Source organism: Eriocheir sinensis, chromosome 32, assembly GCF_024679095.1.
Source record: "Eriocheir sinensis breed Jianghai 21 chromosome 32, ASM2467909v1, whole genome shotgun sequence".
In the NCBI taxonomy this organism is placed as follows: domain Eukaryota; kingdom Metazoa; phylum Arthropoda; class Malacostraca; order Decapoda; family Varunidae; genus Eriocheir; species Eriocheir sinensis.
Genome location: NC_066540.1, coordinates 6,673,822 through 6,688,516, shown reverse-complemented (window position 1 = coordinate 6,688,516; position 14,695 = coordinate 6,673,822). Strand labels below are relative to the sequence as shown.

General features: G+C 40.2%; 1 protein-coding gene across 3 annotated transcripts in view; it reads left to right on the top strand.

Moving 5' to 3' along the window:
• The window catches only part of LOC127006090 (tripartite motif containing 13-like), an 87,444-nt gene that overhangs the window by 12,020 nt on the left and 60,729 nt on the right, over nucleotides 1-14,695 (top strand). The gene's annotated exons all lie outside the window — the stretch shown is intronic.

The window sequence follows — 14,695 nt, the reverse complement described above, 5'->3', positions numbered from 1 at the left end:
CACTGTTGTCTAGGTCACATTTTTGCTTGAGGCGGAACATCTTTGACACGCCTTCATTTTCTACATAACCAGTAGCCAATACTCCTGTCAACAACCATTGGCTCGCTCATTATGTTATATTGTTTACTTCTCCTACTATTTGTTATTTCACTCTTCAGACACTCCCCCAGTGACTTCTCTTTTCAGTTATTCGCTTATAGCATTTCGTCACACCGCACGTGACATGTTAGAGTCCTCTTGAATGGTTATCCACACTTCCTGACAACGCCTACTGGGTATCTGCTTTCTGAATGTGGGTCTGGGTATTTTCCATAACCTCTCAGTAGTGTTAGTGCTTATCAGATGTTTACAACTTTGTATATCTGACTAATTGCTTTCCTTCCTCTCCTGTCATATTTACAATTCTTGTCTCCATATCTCCACTCGGTATTTGCCTCTGATTGGGGTCACTTTTAATTAACTGTGCTGCTATGGTCGTCTTCTGTTTGTCCATATTCTGGGTCCCAACATACTTCCCTTCCGGAAGATCTCGCCCTGATATCTCACAGTTGTTGGTTGAGAATATACGCCTTTCAATTTCTGCAGTTGGCTCGAGTCTGGAAGCAGGCGACGTCGTGCGTAGCGCAGGACATAGGAATACCCCACGGCAGACGTCACCAGCTGAAGAACCAGGATCACGACAATGGCGAAGACGATCCACCAATGGATTTCGGGTTGAAAGGGCTGATCCGGCTCGACCACAGAATTTAGGGGCTGCAAGCCAGCTGTTAGCTCCTGATGGGGATGGACTCAGCACAGCGAAGAGATGGAAGGTCAGGCAAAACGGACCAGATAAGATGGCCTGTAAGAATCCTTGGAGAGGAGGGAGGTGGAGAGGGAGGGCGAGAGAGACCATGATGGGGCCCCTCCAAAACTGCCTCTTGTCCAGTAAGTGTCAGGGATGGGATGTGGGCGCTGCAACCTTGCCGAAGCGTCAATATCCCATTATCCGTGAGGCTGACAGTATGCTTGTTTACAAGATGGGTAGGGCATGTGAGTGCAAGAGTGATGGGGAGGCAGTGAACAGGTCCAGTAGCCAGGACCTTTTATAAACATAGGGGAAATGTTTTCAAGACTATTGTGTGGCAGAGGTTGATCACTGACTCATGTTTCAAGAAAGCAGCCGATTCACAGAGGCTGCGTTACTTCTCATTGTCGGGGCCTGTGGGAGGACAAACTAACATATGGTTATTCTTGTTACAGTGTTTTATACTAGAAAGCATAAAATATATTTTCCTATTCTCACTGAAGGCAATACATCTTGAATCAACACTATACATAAGAAAGTAAGTGCTATTCTGAACAGAAAATGGAAGGTTGTCGATTCGAAAGACATCAATGGTGTCAATCGGATCTCCTCGCAAAGGTTTGGTGAACTAGAAATTACGATAATCGTGCAAAGCCGTTGTCCTGGAGGACAGTTATTACATCCCTATATAGAGCTAAAAAATCAGGAACTGCAAGGCACAAAAGACCTGGAGGCCGATCCTAGGCTTCCTTTAATGTACTGAACAACTGTTTGTTTCACATAATGGTTGGAGTTATGTATGTTTGGGGAGCCTGCAGACTCAAATATAAATCTTGTATACCTGGTCTTATGTGTCTCAATGCTAAGTCAAAATATAACAATTCTTGTAGGAGCTTTTTTCTCTTCCTAATGCCATAGTCTATACTAAAATGGCGCACAACTTGGTTCAATACATCTACAGCTGAATATAGCCTGTTAAAGGCAGATTGCATGGCATGCATATTACTTAATGATGTTGAGTTTTCCATAATAAACATTTAACTATATAAAATCTTTCTCAGTTAATGACTCTAGTCCTCTATTTTTTCATGAATAGCATCAACTTGAGCCTGGGTCGCGGTACCAAATAGGTTATTAGACAAGGATCCTCAAAAAATTATTTCCGTTTTTCTTTTCTCTATAATTCATAGAAGCATGCAGCTTGTTTTGAATAGTAGTCATCACATAGCCTAAAACTTTTTTTTTTAGATGATGCAACAATAAACTGAATTCGTTTTCAAAATTAAAGAGTGTGTATTTTATTGCTTTTACAGCTGGATACTCAGGTGACATTTGAATAATATTTCAAGTAACGAAGCAGTTAAAATCCGTGCTTTATATAATGCAGCTAAAATATCTTCTGTGAGGCTAAACGGTACTATAGTCTCTGTCTGTGAGGACTATAATATAGATAGTATGTTGGTGTGAAACTTTGGCCAGCACGTGTTGGGGACTCCTGTTGTGTCATTGAGTCGTACACTGAAAGAGTCAAATCAATCTGTGGTTTATTTCGTCATATTTCCGCTCAATTATTGCATTTTCATCCTTATGCATTATTCCTGTTCTATATCGTATTAGTTTTGACATTACATTAGGCAACTCTTGTACCGTCGAAGAGCGAAGGCTTTATCTATGCCGAGGTGGCTCTGAAAATTTGGGAGTAACCTGAGAAGGTAGGGCCTGTGCATCAGCTGTTTATTGCTGTTGTAGAACGAACATTATTTAATGTGTTATGAGTAGCAGTCACCTATCCGCTACGAGTTATTATTTTCGGTAGAATTTTTCTCAGCGATTTAGGGTTGAGCAATGCAAAGAATAGATCAGTGTCTGTCTCTGGATTTAAAGGGTATGCTCGCCTAATCGTTGGACATTGCTGCACGTCGATGCAATCTTCATGAAGGACTTTTACTCTATCTGTGGGGACCGTTGAAACCTTACTAGTCCTGAGGTTTATAATTTTTACCATTATATCACTGATCTTCTCTGTTACCCTGTAGGGTCCATCAAAAATAAGTTACAACTTTTTATTTACTTTTTTCTGTGGTCTCGTTTGAGGAACACTGTCTCCAACGTTGATAGTTTTGATTTTGAAGCTTTGTATTTCTTTTCTATTTCTTCTCTACCTTTTTCAATGTAAACCTGGCATCTATCATAAACTTTATTTGCAATTGCAGCCATTTCCTCTTTATAGGAGTCAATATCATAAACTTTCCTTGCAATTACAACCATTTCCTCTTTATAGGAGTAAATATCATACCAGGGCTGCTGAATTTTTTTCTAACATAGTGTAGGGTACAGGAGGATCTCTAAAAATTCTCTCTCTGTCTCTCTCGATAAAATGGGGACTCCTTTATGGTGCGATAATACGCAGCATTATAGGCCAAGATGTCTATAAGTAGCATTATATCCCAAACGGACACATTTCCTAGAACATTCTCCTCAAAATGGTAACAACAGTATAATTTGCGCGCTTTATTATTCCATTTCCATTTGTATGGTAAGCCGTTATTCGCGTGTCGCACAGGTAGCTTCTAATTTATCTCCTGCATCACGGAATTAACGAACTCTGAACCTTGACCTGTAACAACTGTCTGAGGAACACCGTGTACACAAACAACATCCACGTACAACGCCCTTGCCATTTCGCGGGCTTCCTTACTCCGTAAGGGTACTATAATCAAATACCTTTTAAAAACATCAACTATGGGCATTACGTATCGAACCCCATTGTCCGATACACCCATGGGACCCACAAGGTCCATGTGTATTCTCTCAGAAGGAGCGGTGACGTCTGGATAAAGTCGCCAAGGAGCAGGGTGCAAGTTCCCAACTCACTTTTAAAACGACTACCATGACGCACTTCCTTACATAATTTTCTACATCCCGTTTCATTCCAGGCCAGAAAGCGAACTTTCTACACCGACATAACGTAACTTTGGTTCCTCCGTGCCCTGCAGTGGCGACGAATGAGCCAGAGTTATCGCCTTGGAAATACTTGGGGGGTAGAATCACCACCTTAGTGGCTTCTCTGTACGGACTCACTAAAACACATCATTTATTTCCACCTGTAACTCTGACAGGGGCGGCATCTCACATTATGTCCATCTTCAACACAATATAACACATTTTCCACCTGTACCTCTAACAGGGGCGGCATCTCACATTATGCCCATCTTCAACACAATATAACATAATTTCCACCTGTACCTCTAACAGGGGCGGCATCTCACATTGTGCCTTTTTTCTCTGAGTCTTTGCTCAATTTTCATTTATGGGGCTTCCTTCTTTTAGCATACTTATATGCTGGCTGCTCATCATGCAGCTCACTAATCTCCTGAATACTCCAGTCAAGTGTGTGGCCAATACACTCACTATTCAGGTCCATACATATCATATATTTTATTTTCTCATTTTTCGGCGCCTGTTTCTTTTTCTGCACTAGTGCAATACCTTGCCCCTCATTATCCACGTGTTCCACGGTTTTTGTTGTTCCCCATCCACAAACATTATCGCGCGTGTCCTTATAATTCAATCTCAGTGTCCTGTGAGCCTTCATCCTTGATAAAAAAAAATCTGCTACTATATTTTCCTTGCCAGGCAAATGATTGATTGTGAAACCTATACTCACTCATGAGAGTCTGCCATCTAGCTATCCTGCCGTTGGGACTAGCTACCTGTAACAACCAGACTAAAGGTCTGTGATCCGTGTGGATCTCAACAGGGTAACCCAGTATTAATGGGCGGTTTACGTGTAACCCATAAATCACAGTTAAAGCCTCTCGTTCAACTGTACTGTACCGCTGTTCTACCGTATTCAATTTCTCACAAAAAAAGATACAGGTCTTAGTTTATCATCATTATCCTGTTATTGCAATACTCCACCAGTATTGTAGTAGGACGCGTAGAGTGACTGTACCAAGCATTCTATCCTTAAGGGTTGAGAACGCAATTTTTGTTTCATCCGTCCATCTGAGTGGAGTTTTATTTTATTTTTATTTATTCTTTTAGTGTACCTTTCTTCTTTTTGTAAATCTTTAGAAAAGGAGCAACAATTTGTGAATAATTTGCAATAAATTTGCGATAATAATTAGTCAATCCAAGAAATGACTGTAAATCATGAACAGTTTGGGGGGCTGGGACGTTTTGTATGGCCTCCAGCTTGCTAGACTGAGGTCTTATTCCCTCTGAGCGGATGGCATGGCCCAGGTAATCTACTTTGTCCTTAAAAAAGTTACACTTCTCCATCTTAAGAGTCAGTTTGGCTTCCTTTAAGCGATCCAGAATTTGTTCTAAGTTATCTGCGTGATTAGAAAATATATCGCCCAGGATAATTATGTCATCAAGGTACACCTGAACCTTGTTGCTTAATAGTCCTGTAAGGACAGTGTTTATTATTTTCTTGAAGCAGGACGGGGCTGTTTTAAGGCCAAAGGGGAGGGAAGTAAATTCCCAATGTCCTGCTGGAGAAGAAAATGCCGTCTTTTCTCTGCTGATTTCATCTAGGGGGATTTGATGGTAACCCTGTTTCATGTCTAGGCATGAAAAAAAAACTTACTATCTCCCAATTGATTGAGTATGGTAGTTATATTAGGGAGTGGGTACCGGTCGTCCCGTAGTGTATTATTAAGTGCCCGGAAGTCCAGACAAAGTCGTAGTACTCCATCTTTTTGGGGCACTGGGATAAGTGGGGCATTATAGGGTGATCGCGAAGGGCGAATCACACCCTGTTGCTGGAGCGATATAAGTTGTTCATTTACTCTGTCATGATAACTGATAGGAATGTTATATGGACGCCTGTACACTACTTCATCAGTGTTTTGCTTGATGGTGCTTAAAAAAATAGGGCGTTACTGTTAATGGTTCTTGTTCTGTGGAAAACACTGTTATATATTTATCTATTAAGGACTTTAAAACCTGATTCTCTCTCTTCACTTGGGAATTTAGCGTCAACAATTTGATAGAGGCTTTTCTTCCTTACTTCAAGCTCTGCGGGCCTCAAGTCTGTTTTAGCTGTGTCAGCGGTCTGTACACTAGATACTTGTGGCAGATCAGCGTATAGCTCATGAGTGACAGGCTTCACAAATCCTAACGTTGTATTATCATCTATCTTTACACTCACTTTCAATATTCAAATACGGCACAGTGACATAAGATCTTTGATTGTCAGATGAAGGGGTTAACTTAACTATCCCTGAGCACAAGACTCTAGCCTGAGGAGTACTAACACAAGGCTCAAATAAAGCTTCACTTGCCTGTAGTTGCGTCACTAGCGTTATGTAACCTGCAACAGATGCATGCAGTTGCAAAGGTTCCGCTTGGCAACGTACGGCCTTATTTTCAGTGAGACCTTCTTCATTTCCATCTACATTTAGCTAAGATCCTTCACCTCTAGATATAAGACATTTTCCTGGCATAATTGTATGGTTTCCTTCTATTATCAGTTTTAAGCTTCGTTCTTTTGTTCCTCATTTAGTTTCAATGTTTTTAAAATAATCTCGTGCTACACGACAAATCAGTACTCAACATAATATGAGTCGGCAAATCTACATCGCGTGTTATCAATAAGTCTTGTAAACTACTTTTTCCTTCCATATTAACTTGTCTTTTACCGTCATTTTCAATATGGTATCTTTGCACAGAGACAATATTCACGGGTTTCGCTTCACAGTTATTTACTGCGAGCCCTAATTCTTTAATAATTTCATCCGTTAAAAACTCACACACGCTCCTGTTTCTAGGAGCGCTGCCACTTTTGCATATGTATTATCATGAGTAGTGCGATCTGCCTAACAAAGTTACTCTTGAGTTATGTTAATTATAGCCTTCTTTTCATTATTTTTAAGGTCACTCCCTTGTTTGTTATAGCCTTCTTTTCCTTATATTTATGTGATGCGGTTACTCCCTTGTTCGTTATAGCCTTCTTTTCCTTATATTTATGTGATGCGGTTACTCCCTTGTTCGTTATAGCCTTCATCTTATTATATTAAAGGTTACTCCCTTATTCGTTATAGCCTTCATCTTATTATATTAAAGGTTACTCCCTTGTTCGTTATAGCCTTCATCTTATTATATTAAAGGTTACTCCCTTATTCGTTATAGCTTTCATCTTATTATATTAAAGGTTACTCCCTTATTCGTTATAGCCTTCATCTTATTATATTAAAGGTTACTCCCTTGTTCGTTATAGCCTTCATCTTATTATATTAAAGGTTACTCCCTTATTCGTTATAGCTTTCATCTTATTATATTAAAGGTTACTCCCTTATTCGTTATAGCTTTCATCTTATTATAATAAAGGTTACTCCCTTATTCGTTATTGCTTTCATCTTATTATATTAAAGGTTACTCCCTTATTCGTTATAGCCTTCATCTTATTATATTAAAGGTTACTCCCTGTTTTGTTCTTCGCTCATTTTCCGTTTTTTCCACTGCAAATGTGCATATTTATTTATTTATTTATTTATTTTCATTTGTTTATTTAATGTTATTTGTAGTAGATAACTGAGGGGGGCACTACCCTGGCCTCCTCTTCCTCTGATTCTCTTACTTCACACATTTATCTTAATACTTCACACTATTGTCCATATGCTTCATTTTTTTTTTCATTCATGACTTTTTATCCATACCTCACACTTTTCTTAGTATTTCATATTTTTTCTAGATCATACTCTACACTTCCTACCTGGGGGACGCGGGTTAGGCCTTTATAATGTCACTCTATGGCTGCATGTCCGCCGCGGCACACCACCACCCTGTGAGGCGTAGAGCCCCGTGCTCCCCTCCATCCTGGGGTAACAATCCTAAAACAAACAAACCTGAGAGGCGGGACGCTGCCGCTGCCTGTCACCTGACACCCTCTCACTGATGAATGGATCGCGGCGCGGGTGGAGAGAGACTGCCCATCCTTTCCACTCCGCCCGAAGGAACTCATGAATTCTCGGTTGAGTCGCGTGCTACCCATTGCACTACAGAACAACAGTGGTTGGCCAGAGTTTCCATTACCATATCGTCAAAGTCCATGTCCTCCGGAAGAACCATTAATTATATAATTAAATCGTCACTATTATTTCCGCCACTTAAAACGAGCAAAGCTTAATGAAAATAAGAGGCGTTTTCTCGTCAGAGTAAATTAAACAAAAGCACTGTAAGCACATGTCCCTATTTATCCCTATACCGCTGCCGCCAGTTTTGGACCCTTCTTTTCTTGTATTAAATCAACTCTTTTATCACTCATTAATTACTCCATAAATGATCTCACCGTCTCGTATCCCTGGTAGCGTGATCCGGCTTAAGTTGTTATTGGAGACTGGTGTTCGGGGATAAACAAGGGAAAAAGAAAATATACATTTATTTAAAATTAAATGAAAGTAATTGCCTTACGCAATATTCTATGCTCAGACGATCATAACGCTGGCATATTCAGCAATGGATGCAACATATGACAAACGACATGTCTTTAAACATAATACTACAATTTGTGCTCAGTTGTTGCCAATAATAATAACACTCGTCATTCCACAAGCAGTGGTTTGTTTCTCTCTGCTTACATCACAATATTTAAATACTCTCCTCACATCCTGATAACACATTCCTATAATATAATCTACTACAATTTCACGGAAGCACCAAATTATACCACACCCAGTGCTTTCTACCTTTGCTTTACATTGCAAACAAATAATCACAATCCTGTCCCACTCACAATCCTACTTCACATCTCCTACATTATAATCTCCAGGACAATACAGTCGGTTTCCCTTAGATTCTCGAATTTCTACTCACGATTAAGATCACAACAGCCATTCTCAGCTGAGTGAGTAGCAAGTCTGCTTGAGGCGAGTGCAAGGCTCGGTCTGCCCATATCACTGTTGTCTAGGTCACATTTTTCCTTGCTTGAGGCGGAACTACATCTTTGACACGCCTTCATTTTCTACATAACCAGTAGCCAATACTTCCTGTCAACAACCATTGGCTCGCTCATTATGTTATATTGTTTACTTCTCCTACTATTTGTTATTTCACTCTTAAGACACTCCCACAGTGACTTCTCTTTTCAGTTATTCGCTTATAGCATTTCGTCACACCGCACGTGACATGTTAGAGTCCTCTTGAATGGTTATCCACACTTCCTGACCACGCCTACTGGGTATCTGCTTTCTGTATGTGGGTCTGGGTATTTTCCATAACCTCTCAGTAGTGTTAGTGCTTATCAGATGTTTACAACTTTGTATATCTGACTAATTGCTTTCCTTCCCTCTCCTGTCATATTTACAATTCTTGTCTCCATATCTCCACTCGGTATTTGCCTCTGATTGGGGTCACTTTTAATTAACTGTGCTGCTATGGTCGTCTTCTGTTTGTCCATATTCTGGGTCCCAACAATAGTGTGCCGGTCCTGCGTTTTGTCTCATCCTGGATTCTGTGGGCTCAAATCTGCTGCTACCAGCCAAGAACAGATAGCACCACTATAAACACTTGCCTGTGCCATGACGGGCTTGGGCCAGCCACCAGGCCCAACCAAGATAGCCTACCAGTGCTATAGGCCTGGACAAAAAAAAAAAAAAAAAAAAGAGTTTTGGCAATTCTCTAGGAACAAGTCTCCAAACAACAGCAAAACGGTTTATCTGCCATGAGCTTCCCCCCGTTCATGCTATATAAACTAAGTACTACCGTAATAATGTACTTTCATCATAAACGTTAATGTTAACAGTAACATTCAATACATTCTTGATTAACGAAGTTAACGGTATCACCGTTAACATTTAGGTTTACGATATAATGGTTAACGATGTTAAGATTCTGATTTACGATGCCCACCACTGATTATTTGCACCTTCCTTATAGACATAATTAAGGAGGGCGCCGGGGGGAGGGGGGGGTCCCTCCTGGGCACACAGTATGTCCTATGGCTTTGAAATTTTAGTATGTTATTTGTTGGTGTAAATGTATGACATTCTGTGAAATTCGTGAAATTTGGGTGAATGTGTTGGGGAGACTCAAAGCATAACATCTTTTTGTTTCACAGACTTTAGTTTTTAGTTAATTGGTTTGAAAAAAAATACCATAGAAACTTTGTGTATATAACTACATTTCTCATTTTGTAAATTTTTTCTTTTTTTTTTCTTTTTACATTTTTAGAAATGTACAAAACGAGAAAAATTGACATTCAGTTGTAGTTTATAATGATTCCTTACAAAAGACTGTCAGACGTTTTGTCGATTTTGTGAATTTTTTTGAAGTGTAAAAAACAAATTATCGAAATTTTGGTTCCTAAAGATTTTTTTTCCATTTCATGTGTATTGCCATTTGTATTCATTTGATTGGCATAAAATCTTCACACATGATTGTTTATACCTTGTTCACTTACTAGAGAAGGATAAAGTATCTGGTCCCCCTTTATAATAAAAAGTATTATCACTCAAAGGTGGTGGTGGTGGTGGTGGCGGTGAGGTTGGAGTCGTGACTCTTGCTTCTAGCGTTGCTTTCTTGCATGTTTCCTGGGCCTCCATTTTGTTCCAGAAGCCTTCTTTATGTTCATAAATCTGCTCATGGTTGCTTTGTGCTTGTACGTCATTGTAAAGACGTTTTTGGGTTGTAGCGCGGCGAAAAATTTCAACGTCCTCCCCGAGCACCAGAGCGCGCATTTCACATTCGCCAGCTGTCACGAGTGGATAGAGGGATGACGGATGACAAAACTTAGAGGGAAAAAGACTATTTCTAATGTGAATTTTACGTGCGTACACGCCCTGAAAAATATCACGTGTTCTGGCGCGCTATGACGTAACAGCGTGGGGCATTTAAATCTCTTCAATGGACCCTGTTTTTTAACATTCTACAAAATTATGCTTCATTACCTGGTAGTACATAGCATCCCCGACATATTGAGCGAGAAAAACTACCGTATTTCGCGGCGTATAACGCGCACCCCAAACTTTAAGACAACAATTTTGGAAAAAAAGGTTCTTAAAATGCTCAGAAACATGTACGGGTTAAAGAACATTGACGATGTACAGTTTCCCGAAATTTATATATTTTTGGCGTAATCTGTACTACTTAAATTGACAAGTGTCCTTGAGTAAAGCAATGAAAATGGCGGCTGGGCTGGTGTTGTGAGAAATACATCCCCATACATACTGATGATGCACAGATTCTGAAATCATAATAAGCATATTATTCCCACCATCACTCGTAGGTTATGATAGACAACTAGGCAAGACACAATTCACTTGGTTCTGGTGACACGCGGCATGCAGCTGTTTGTTGAATGGGTGTGGTTGTGTGGTTTTCAAAGAATCCAAATTGCGGCCGGGCTGGTGTTGCGAGAAATATCTCCACGTACATACTGATTATGTACAGCTTCTGAGATCATAATTAGCATACAGGAAACTCTCGATTTACGCGAGTATTGTGTCCTTGAAGAGGTTGCGTAAATAAAAAACAATGTAAATCAAACAAGAGGTAGGTTTCTATCAAAAAAATAAATATTCACTTCATTTAGTGGAGAGAGAGAGAGAGAGAGAGAGAGAGAGAGAGAGAGAGAGAGAGAGAGAGAGAGAGTATCCATATCACCGAGATATCCACTCAGGCACTCAGTCACAGCCTCACTCGTGTGAGAATGAAATGAGGGACACCATGAGCGACTGGCTAGTATTGGTACCGGTACCGAGCACTCTGGTACCAGTATCGTACCGTTAGTACCGGTACTGGTACCGGTACCTGCCCACCCCTATTGCTGAGTAGCGTGGCAGCGTGGGTACTGTATTGTTGTTCAAGTGGCGCGCGGGAAGAACTGAGCTCATCTGTGTGGCCGCGGTGCCGTGTGAGTCCAGTTGCGTGAGACACCTGGTGGCCCCTCCATAAAATATCGCGTATAAGTGAAAAAAACGTGTAAATTAAACGTTTATATGGATTTTGGACCCCGCGTAATTTAAAAAACGCGTAAACAAAACACGCGTAAACGAGAGTTACCTGTATTATTCTCACAGTCACTCGTAGGTTATGACAGACAACTAGGCAGGACACAATTCACGCGGTTATGGTGACACGCGGCATGCAGCTGTTTGTTGTATGGGTGTGGTTGTGTGGTTTGTAAACAATGCAAATGGCGGCCGGGGTGGTATTGCGCGAAATAACTCCTCATACAAGACTAATGATGTACAGTTTCTGATATCATATTTACCCCATTATTCTCACTAATATTAATAATTAATAATGAAGACATGGATATTTATTTCCAATATGATTTTTTTTTATGTAGCTTGTACTGCTTCTTAGTCATACAGTCTTAAGCCACCTGTGACATCATGATCAAGATCATACAAATGGCGCCCGACGGAAAAACGGGATAACATCAAGGCATGGGCGATCCTCCACCGATTTAATTTTTGTATAGTGGTTATTTGATCGCCCTGTATTCTCTGGTAACATATTATAAGACAGCTACGGACTATGAAGGATCATAAACAATAGTAAAGGTAAGTTTGCAGCTGCTATTGGATAAGACGAAAAACAGACCGTTAAAAACACCCCAAAGAAGAAGAAAAAATCATAAAAAATTTGTACATTCGGCGTATAACGCGCAGGGCTAAACTTTCAGGCATTATTTATGTGAAAAAGGTGCGCGCTTGGATTTAGGGGACTGTTTTTTAATGTCCCTTAGCCCACTGGTGGCTCAGGGGCAGGATTTTTTAACCCGTAAACTGCGGTTCGCCTCTCAGACGGCTTCGTGAACATTCTATACGCCTCTTGGAAGCGCGATTTTTACATTGCTTCTATAAAATTGCTGAGCCTTGTACAGCCTCGAATCTTTTTTTCCTAGTTAGCATAGCGTCACATGCTTCATTTTTCATCTTAGTCATGCAGATCTTGTCATTAGTCTGTCGTCTGTCAAGAGTGATTAAGACATTTGTATGGGAAGCCTATAAGTCGCTGAATTCATGATCCCACTCACTGTCTGTTGATATAATTAGAAACACAATGACATCAAGGCTCAGGCATAAAAAGAAGCAGAAGATATGAAAAAATAACAGTTTGTTAGGAATTCAGAAAGGAGACGTTATGTACGTTGGTAAAACTGCCTCTCGCGAGTCACGTGCCGCTCCGCCCCACTATAGTATTTCTACGAGAATCTGGCGGGCGGGAGGTGGCGGCTGGGGGATCAGCCAAGTTTGGCACCGCCCCGCACCTTGCCACACACTCTCAACACCTCCCTCTTCCTCTTATATGTCAACTATTTATTACCTTTGAATGAATTTAACTAAATAACTGGATAACCCAGTAAGGACATATAGTATTAAGATTGTTTCGTTTTTAGGATAATAACAAATATTTTGTGTAAATACCAGGACACTTGACAACGTTGGAATACAACGTTGTCAAGTGTCCTGGTATTTTCACAAAATATTTCTTATTATCCTAAAAACGAAACAATCTTAACACTATGTGTCTATTGGATTATTCAGTTATTTAATTAAATACATTTATAGGTAGTAAATAGCTGACTTATGAGAGGACGCGAGAAGTGTTGAGAGAGTGTGGCAAAGTGCGGGGCTTAGCTGACCCGCAGCTGTCCCCCCACCCGTCCGCCAGTTTCAAATAGATTGACTATAGTATCCATAGTCTCTCACTGCCAGTTATGGGAGACAGTGCACGGGGCAAACACTGCATCCCTTTCCAATGACATGAATGATGAATGCCCCCCTCCCTGACAGAAAGAAAGTGACTTTTTTATAGTTATTTTTTCTCACTCAATCTATTTCATATGGATGAAAATTATATTAGCTTATGAAGAAAGCATTTTCTTTCATATGGATTAATGTCGTAGGCTAAGCATGAAAGAGGAAAGCATTTCCTTTGATATTGATCAATTACGTAGGCTAAGCATGAAAGAAGAAAGTATATATCTTTGATAATGATCAATGTCGTAGGCTAAGCATGAAAGAGGAAATCATTTTCTTTGATATGGTCAATTTCTGTTGGCTAAGCATGAAAGAGGAAAGCATTTTCTTTGATATAGATCAATGTCGTAGGCTAAGCATGAAAGATGAAAGCATATATTTTTTTTTATATGGATCAGTGTCGTAGGCTAAGCATGAAAGAGGAAAGGAGAGGAAAGGAAAGAAAGCTGCCTCGTATAGGCAAACCGGCCTCCTGCAGACTCCTTATGTTCTTATGTTATGTTCTTATGTTATGTTCTTATATGGATCAATTACGTAGGCAAATCATGAAAGAATAAATAATTTTCTGTGATATGGATCAATTTTGAAGGCTAAGCATGAGAAGTGACGCTATTTTATTTCTAATTTTTTTTATAATAAAGTAACCTAATAAAGAAAAATAGTCTCACAGGGAAGCCCCGTGGCAGTTCAAAATACCTTGCGCAAGCTCATTTTATATATATATATATATATATATATATATATATATATATATATATATATATATATATATATATATATATATATATATATATATACACAGTACCCTCTCGAGTTTCGCGCTATCCGAGTTTCGCGATCCTCGAGTTTAGCGCTTAGTTCTAAATTCTTACTATCACGAGTTTCGCGGTGCTTTGACATGCACGGGTCACGGCTACCTACCGTCGGCGTCATGCGTCCTGCCTTAAAAGGCGGTGTCCAACCAATAGGGCTATGGACAACCGCGGTTGCCCGTATGCCCAACCGGGAGCGAGTTGTTGGTTGTCCTTATGAATGGAAAACGGTTGTGAGTACTAGCGTGAGTGCGTAGGTACTGAACGGCTGCATGTAAACAAACAGACGACGGCAGTGACTGAGGAGTGAGGAGCAGTGGAAGATGGCCCACCAAGAGACTCGTAAAATGGACTGGCAGAGCTGCTTTGCTTACTACTTG